We start from the raw sequence: 9,102 nt of genomic DNA on the forward strand, positions 1-9,102 counted from the left end.
CCCTCTCTCTCTCCCTCCCTCTCCCTCTCTCTCTTTGTTTTGTGTATGTGTGTGTGTGTGTGTGTGCTCATCCTATAACTCTATTTATTCTCTCTCCCCCTCCCTCTCTCTCTTTGTTTTGTGTATGTGTGTGTGTGTGTGCGCTCATCCTATAACTCTATTTATTCTCACTTCATCATAATCCATAAAAATTAAAACAATAAGAGTCCTTCATCTCATTCCATTAGGAAGCCCTTTCTCTTGCATTTAAATGATAGTACGAGTTTCTCAAATCAAATATTCACACCTATCTAAATATGACAAATACTAGTAATGTACAACCCAAATCTTCTTTTTTCCATCCCATAAATTTCTAAATGTACTGAAAGTATGTACAACAAAACTGTCATTGCAAAAAGTAGATTCCTGGTATCATGAACAAATCCATATCCTTAGGAAGGTATACAACAGTTATCCCAAATTTAGGGAAGTACAACAAAACTGTCATTGCAAAAAGTAGATTCCTGGTATCTTGAACAAATCCATATCCTTAGGAAGGTATACAACAGTTATCCCAAATCTAGCTTCCCTTTCTCTAATTCCATCACATAGATAGATATAGAACTATGAAATCAAGGGACTCGTATTCATTCCAAAATCCTGCATCATGGGGACTGTGTAGTTATGTCAAAAAGATACCCATAACTAATGAGTTCATACAAAAATGGGATTACTGATCAAAAATTTGGAACTAGAGGCCGTATGCAGATGTATAATCAGTGCTATAGGATATATGTAAAAGAGTTCCTCCTGCTTCAGTAGTAGTTACTACTCCATTGCAATAATCAAAAGTATTCAACTGCAAATCTAGATGAGAAGCGTGCCAACTCACTTGCATCCATCCACATAAAGGGTAAGTTTGAACCAAAACCATTTAATGTGGGACTGCATGCATCCATGCTGGCAAGCAGTTGTTATCCATGTCACCCATCCTGATTCGCTATGCTTGGAGCATTGGTAAATGAATCCTTCAAAGATATTGAGTTATTGGAAATAAAAATACATGAAACTGTAATTTTTTGGTAGCAACTTATTATAGTGAATCCCCCAATGAGGATTCATATTGCTCTAAAACGTCCCTTCATATGTAAATATCCATCAGAGACCCTTATAGAGTTTCTCAACAGTCTATCAACATGTAATGCATAACTATTAAAACAAAATACAAAAATTCAATCCCCATTAGTTATACATATTCATGCCCATCATTGTAGGAAGATCTCCCATTTTAATACTTTGATGATGGTGCTAAGAGAGAAAGTAGAATAATAGTCATTAATACTATCTCAGCAAAGGGAATAATTCATCCCTAACGGTCCTTATACAAAGATCTCAAATCGTCTCATGATAGTCATCTATGATATGAGCATGATCATGATAATCCTCATGATATTTGTAACCTACAAAATGATCATTTGAGAACTGATATAGTATATATCTGTTATAGCAACTGTAGGATACATGCATTCAAAGCTAGCCGCATATATCACTCGGATTTCCCACATTGACTCCACATTTCGCTTAATACTGTCTGTAACTACTATTACGTATTGTCATGGTGGTTTCTATTAAAATAAAGACTATGAAATTCGCAATACTTTGAGGACTCTATATTTTGACGTAGCGCAGAATTCGGAGTACGTATAGTTAGAAGTCACTCGGCTATCCTGGGGTGTTCTAAGGCACCCTCGGCCTTGTGATCCCATGACAAATTATCCGGGGCAATTGAATGCTAGATACTGGCATGATAGCTACATCCAAGGGATTAGAGCATCCGGGAGAAGTTTCGTGTTTTTCGTATAGCTTTTAAGAATTCACTAGCGGGTCGTATGGGACGTATCTATGTTTAGAGGAGAGCTGGCGAGCATTATCAGAGGAGGCTGGCGACCACTATCAAGAATCGTGGTTAGGTGCAAGCTCTGAATACAGAGGCACAACCAAGTACGTAGAAGATGTATGTAAATCGCTTCTCAGTTGTTGATGGGGTTCCTTTCTAGGCTATCCTAGGGCATACAGTGCGCCCTCAGCCTTCATGGAGCAGGGTTCCCCTTTTATTTACGTTAAACAATCCCGAAAGAATGTCATACTACTTCGATCTTTAGTTACTGGACATAACTCGGATTGTGTACATCTGCAACCCTTTGCACATATCAATTAATCAGCACATATCCATCCATCTCGTGAGAAGTGGTAATAAGAGCTCGTCGTTCAAGCTAAAAGTGCTTACAAATTGTACCTAGTAGAAAATTACAGGGGGATAGTCTTCCAAGGGCGTATCAGCCCCGATAATCAATAATAGTCTAGGACGATAGGCTGATCACACAGAGCAACCTTCATGCAAAGATTACAAACGACTCGTATAAACTAGAGACCACCAGAGGGACGATCATCTATTAGTCGTTCTTTATCATAACAGCACCGAGACAAGAACATGCGCTTGAGATCTCCCCAACTGAGGTCATTACTTTGACCTGCTAGATTAGAAGGCTTTCACCCAGGAAGGGGTTGGCGAGCACTCCATTGATGAAATCGTAGCAACTCGCCGGGATGGGCCTATGTATAGATGGAAACGCTTATTGTAGATGGGACTCTTCATTCTCTTCTATCTGCGGGATACGTTAATACATATCGTCTGTTTGTCTCCTACTTTTACTACACGAAACGACTAAACATTTCCTTCCACTAAGTCCGCAATATTTAATCGCATCAATGAGCTATGGGAATGGACATCGTTTTACAATCGCTTAAGCAACGCTCCATCCCAGCGGCGGTTAGAATACATAGTCTCTCCTCCCTAATCTGTCCACCTCCGGAGGCCAGCGCAAAATGGTGGAAGTGTATGGACTTCTATAAGTCCTATCAATAAGACTATGAGTATCTATATTGCCGTCCATGGAATTTTCAAGAACTATAGGTGTATTCCACGACTCTACTTCTTCATTGTGGGAAAGAGTCCGCCTTTTTAAAATCAGCTAATGGCATGCTTACCTGGACTCCGTCAATTCTCACACTCGTAAAACGTAAATTCTCCAGGTGCAATGATCTCCAAACCGGACTCTTCCCATTTCTTCAGTGTCTCAAAGCATGTGGGAAATGACGCTACTGTAGCTCAACTTACTTCAGCCACTGTGAAGTTAGAGCCTTACTATCTCGTTTTTTGGTGTATGCATTAGATGCTCCTATTGCAAGGCCTTTAGGGAGGCGTACCCTACGTTTCAACGTCTTCGTACAACTCTTAATGAAGTCATGGCGGCTTCATCTCAGACCCACTGGCAGTGCGTATCCCTGGCAGGACATCTCCCTTTTCGAATCGATTGTTGCGGGCCTTAAATTGCACTACTACAGTCTACGCCCTTGGTTAGTCGTTGTGGGTAGAGGGTAATATGACCTCGAGCGTGCTAATAGAGATAAATTTTTACATGTCTTAGAATAATGATAAAAATAAATAATTAAACATGAATGTACAATTCTATATTCACATCCCCTTTTTTCTTTACTAAATACATTCATTCAATCCATGGATTAGTAGACCTCTAAAATTCCTATATTAAACCCCTCTACATGCTCTCTACATGTTGGGCTTTCGTATTGCTCATTATATCCGAAATTTTGAGAAATGAATGATCTATTCCACAATAGTTTATATGGGCACACCTCATATCCCCAAGAGGTACTCCCTTATACCTCCCCCCAATGGGCTGGTGTGTGTGTGTGTCTGTGTGTGTGTGTGTGTGTGTATGTGTGTGCACGTGTGTGCGTGTGCACGCACACGTGCATGTGTGTGTGTGTGTGTGTGTGTCTCTCTCTCTCTCTCTCTCTCTCTCTCTCTCTCTCTCTCACCGTGTATAAGCCATCCTTCCCCATCAAGTTTTGTAAAACCCGTGTGGGTCTTGGTGGTTGAGGCTCTGGTTCATGTCGTTGTGTGTGTGTGTTCGATCCTTGTGGTTGACTTCGGATACTCCTACTGTGTGCGTCTTGGCATTGTTGCTATGAAGTAAAAAACACTCTCTCTCTCTCTCTCTCTCTCTCTCTCTCTCTCTCTCTCTCTCTCTCTCTCTCTCTCTTTTTCTCACTTTGTGTGTCTCTTCACTCTGTGTGTGTGTGTGCGTGTGTTTGTCACTTTCCTCTCTCTCTCTCTCTCTCTCTCTCTCTCTCTCTCTCTCTCTCTCTCGCTCGCTCTCTCTCTCTCTCTTCATTGTGTATGTGTGTGTGTGTGCATGCGCACTTTCACAAAAAAAAAGTGTGTGCATGTATGTGTGTTTGCGTGCGTGCATGTGTGTCTCGCTCTCTATCTCTCTCTCTCTCTCTCTCTCTCTCTCTCTCTCTCTCTCTCTCTCTATCCTCTCCTCTCTCAATCTCTGTAACTTTGTTCTCTCTCTCTCTCCCTCTCTCTCTCTCTCTCTCTCTCTCTCTCTCTCTCTCTCTCTTCATTGTGTGTGTGTACTTTCATTTTAAAAAAAGTGTGTGTGTATGTGTGTGTATATGTATGTGTACTCTCTTAGCTCTCCACCTTCGACAAGCTCAAGGCTGCGCCATTACTAGGCCTGGCAGATTACATTTCTTATTGCAAGATATAGCACAGCTTTGATGCAGATGTTGACTCTAAAATACAAAACTAAATTAAACTAAGGTAGCTTAATGGTGGTACATGGGAGAGAATACGCTAAGATAGCAAATGTTACTACTCATAAAGTAGATAAGATGTAACTCCATAACTTAATAGTAAAGCGTATTTCTCTCCCATGTAACTACCACATCTATCTACATTGCATATGCATAGTATATTTCTTCACCACCTTCGAGTGTATTTGAGACGTTCAAGGGCTTTAGAGTTATGTTCTTGGCTTTATGGTTATCTAAGTGCTTTGGCATCATTGAAGGGGCTTTAGAGTCATGTTTCTTTCATTGAAGGGGCTTTATGGTTATGTAAGGGCTTTAGTATCATTGAAGAGTTTTTTTCTTTTTGATCATGTATCCCAGTTTTTGGTTTATGTTCATCAATGATGTTATAGTGGGATCTCAGTGGTATAGAGATCTCATAGCAACCCAAAATCATATTCCTACTTCTAGTGGAAGGTGGGCTTCATCTCTTTGCATCGATGTCTCTTTGCACTCAAGCTTAGAAGGACCCTATAGTAGCAAATCCATATTGACAGATCGTTGACATAATACATGCACATGCCTTGACATTTTGTTTGAGCATGTAAAGTGTCTCAACAAATGAGAATCTTGGCATGCATCACTAGCTTATTGTTAACCACTTCTTCTGATATCTAATGTAAAAACAGGAACTTAGATTATCTTCCACACATAGGATTATCCTATATTAATAGTAGGTTGGAGTGATGCTAGGACTACTGATTGGCGATGCGACATTGACAGTCGTAGATCCACCATGGCTATTGTTTTCCAATTTATGGTGGTTCCTTGATGGTCTAGCTGTCTCATTAATTAAATGTATGGTATTTTTGCTACCTCTACTAATGAAGCTTATTACATCTCTATCAACATATCTCTCACCAATGCTATCTAGTTTCATAACATTCTTGCTTAACTGGGTTTTCCTTTTTAAGAAACATTTATGTTAATTGCATAATAAATCTTCCATCACCATTGCCAAGAATGTACTTATCACTTGATGGGATAAAGATGTGATAGTCTTGGACTTACTGAGCCAAAAACCTCTATAGCAGATGACTCTTTTAGACCAAAGGTTTAGAGTTAAAAGGAGGTGTTAGCACTATCTAACTCTAGTCTAGTTCATTTACCCTAACCCAAGATATAGTGGTAGATATGATGAGGAATGAGTACTAGATTATTGGACTCATCCTCCTCAACTAAATAACTAATCATATAATGGTTGACTATATGTATGCTTCAGTTTACTTTGGATCCAATGCATTCACAATTCCTTCTGGTTTCTCTCTCTATCATCCACTTGCAAGTTCTCCTTCTATCTAAATTCACATATAGCTTTAAGACTATATTGATATTCCTTCCTCTACTTTTCAAAGCAGCAAAAACAGTTGGCCACTTCTGATTTTGGTAGAAATAGGATGCCCAATGGGACCCTCTGACTGTAAATGTATCACTGAAATCATGTTTTCTGTCCATGGTCTATAGCACATATCTCAAAGAGGTAGAATAATGTTCAACTGGCAAAGCCATGAAAGGAGTGGTTGAGTGTCTTTCTCTAAATCCCAATAAATCCCATCTATTATTAGCTAATAATGTATTCACAAGTGCAACCATATGGAAGAAGTGGCTTTTTGTTTTGCTCAAAGTCCCCACAAATCATAACTATTATTAGCATTGTAAGTTTAGTTGCTTTGTTGAGAGTTAAGCAATTTTTGCTATGCTTTATTAACACTATTTCTTTAGAGGGTAGTGGAGACTTGGATGCTCATTCTAGTTTTATGTCTTTTGAAATTATTTATTAAATTTAGTACTTTTCAAAATGCCTTTCAAAAGAAGCTCCTCCTCTCCTTAAATCTTTTTTTATTTTCATGAAACTTGCTCTTATCTCACCTATCTTTTGTAAGGTATGCCTAAGAGAATTCATGATTTTCTTATTTGTGTATAATTTATGAGGGATTTATGCCTATGCTTGTGATGCTAGAGTGCATGTGACCAGCTTTGATTTTGGACACTTCTTTTGCTCTTTTCTTGCCTGCTTGGGTTATGTGAGGATATGAGTCTTCTTTGGTAATGCTTTGATTGTGTTGTTCACCTTAACAAGACGGTTTAGATTCCAAACTTTTATCAATACACGTCAGACCTATGGGTTTAGAGATTTATCTCATCCACAGTCAACTTAACATTCAAGAGTGCATAAAATGATAGAATCTCTCAAGTCAAAAAGACTCAGTAACCCATGGCTTATATAATACACACATGCAGCATGAAATGCTACCTTGCTAAGATGGGCCAAACTTCAAGATTACCAGTACATGTTAGACCTGTTGGTTATAGATTTATCTCATGCATAATGAATTTAGCATTCAAGAGTGCATAAAATGACAAAATCACTCAAGTCAAACTGATTCAGTAGCCCATGGCTCATATAGTTCATAGATGCAATATGAAATGCTGCAACCTAAACAAATTCAAGATGTAAAAAAGTAATTTTGAGAATGTATTGCTCAAAAATTAATAACATGGACAAAAGATGCCCTCCTCATATGAGCCTAATGGTCTTGTTGCAAATTACATGAAATAAAGATTGTGAAATCGACTCAACTATAGACTTCCTAGAGTAGCTGCTTTGCCTCAAGACTATAAGGAGAGCAAATAAAATGGCATGACTCTCATGCAAACTGTGTAGATGCACAGGCCACCACATAGGCCTTAAAAAGGACATCCACATTGCCTACCCATGTCCTTATAAAAGGTTGCCAACCATTCATTAGGAAAAAGGGAGCTCATTTTGGGACCCTAAGAGAAATTCATGACTTCTTCACTTTTCTTTCCTATAAAACAATAGTATATGACATAATCCCACTATTATATCATGCAAATTTTGGTATTTTTGACATCACTGGCACGTCTAGGCAAGCTGAAACCTTCGAAAGGACTTTTGAAATGCCAAAAAGGGGCCCTGAGGCCCGGAAAAGGCCAAAAAGGCCCAAAATACCACTTGTGCAATTCAATGAGATTTGACAATTTGGCACCCTACTAACCTTTCAAATTTCATTCAATTGCTTCTCAATTGCATAGGATGCCAACCTATCAAATCACATTCAATTGCACAAGTGGTATTCTAGGCCTTTTTGGCCTTTTCTGAGGCTTTGGGTGCCTGTTTTTGGCATTTCAAAAGTCCATCCGAGGATTTTGACCCACTTTGGACATGTTGATAACGTCAAAAATATCAAATTTTACATCTTATGTTAGATATAATAAAGTAGCTCAAGTATGCTTATTGAATGCAAACTCAACCGCATCTCTTTTTTCTTTCTTTCTTTAATTTTTTCAATGTTATGTTGGCCCTCCTTTGATTGGTGGAGGGCTATGTTCCTTCTGGTCTAAAAGGCCCCAAAATGAGATTTGATTATTCCTAATGAGATTCACATGATGCATGTCATTTTCCACTTGTACTCCATGTATAGGTAGATGCCTCATTTCATGCATGGGCCTATCATGAACAACCAACCAGCCACCATTGACCAATCATATGCTAGCAAAGGAGGCAATAAATGCCAACTCTCCACACACATGGATCAAATCCAAACACAAACCCTAAACCTAATCATTAGCCTTGAACCAGGGTTTATGCCCCCATGAGGCATTGTCCAACAACCCCCCGCAAAGGCTGAATGGAGGAGAATATCAAAATGACCTACTAACAATGTTGCTAGAACTGCTAATGACGAAATTGACAACCCAAGATAAGTGCAATGACATCAACCACCATAAGAATTTTGACCCACCATTCACAATAGGTACCATATAAACAGCATTATAAGAGTTAAATCTATAGCTCAAGATAAGTGCTAATAACCAACACTATAAGAAAAATATAACACCTAATCATGCTCCACAAATCTTGCAAAATATGCATATTCATCCAATGTTGACACTTCATAGACTTTTCCTTTTGAAATTCTTCCCGGCTATAGATTGGATGCCCCTCAACTGTATCTAAAGATTTAAAAAAAGATGAATTTTTTAAAACTGGAGGCTAAAAATCTTAAGAGGTGTTCACATGGGTGTGATAAGTGCCTTCAATGTGGGTGGCTTATAAAACATTATCACATTGTCAAGGTCTTCATGGGCTTTACTATCTTCTTCAACACCATTTTGGGCTTCATTGTTGGCATTATCATCATCAATATTTCCACAAAATGTTTGTTGTTGCTAAGTGCTTCATCATCATTATCATCCATGCATGGGCCCTAAGTCATAGTTCCTTGGAATAACTAGCATCAAAAGAGGACTCTTCATCTCACTCAGGAAGAAGTAACAATATCAAACTCCACCACAATACTGTAAAGAGGTGGCCACATCTCTTGTGCCACAGCTTCCCCTCAATCAGCTTGCAACCAATAGCTAAGACCATTAGTGTGT

The sequence above is a fragment of the Dipteris shenzhenensis genome, chromosome 5 (genome assembly GCF_047967505.1).
Source record: "Dipteris shenzhenensis isolate YYH24624 ecotype China chromosome 5, Dip_SZ_1.0, whole genome shotgun sequence".
NCBI lineage: Eukaryota > Viridiplantae > Streptophyta > Polypodiopsida > Gleicheniales > Dipteridaceae > Dipteris > Dipteris shenzhenensis.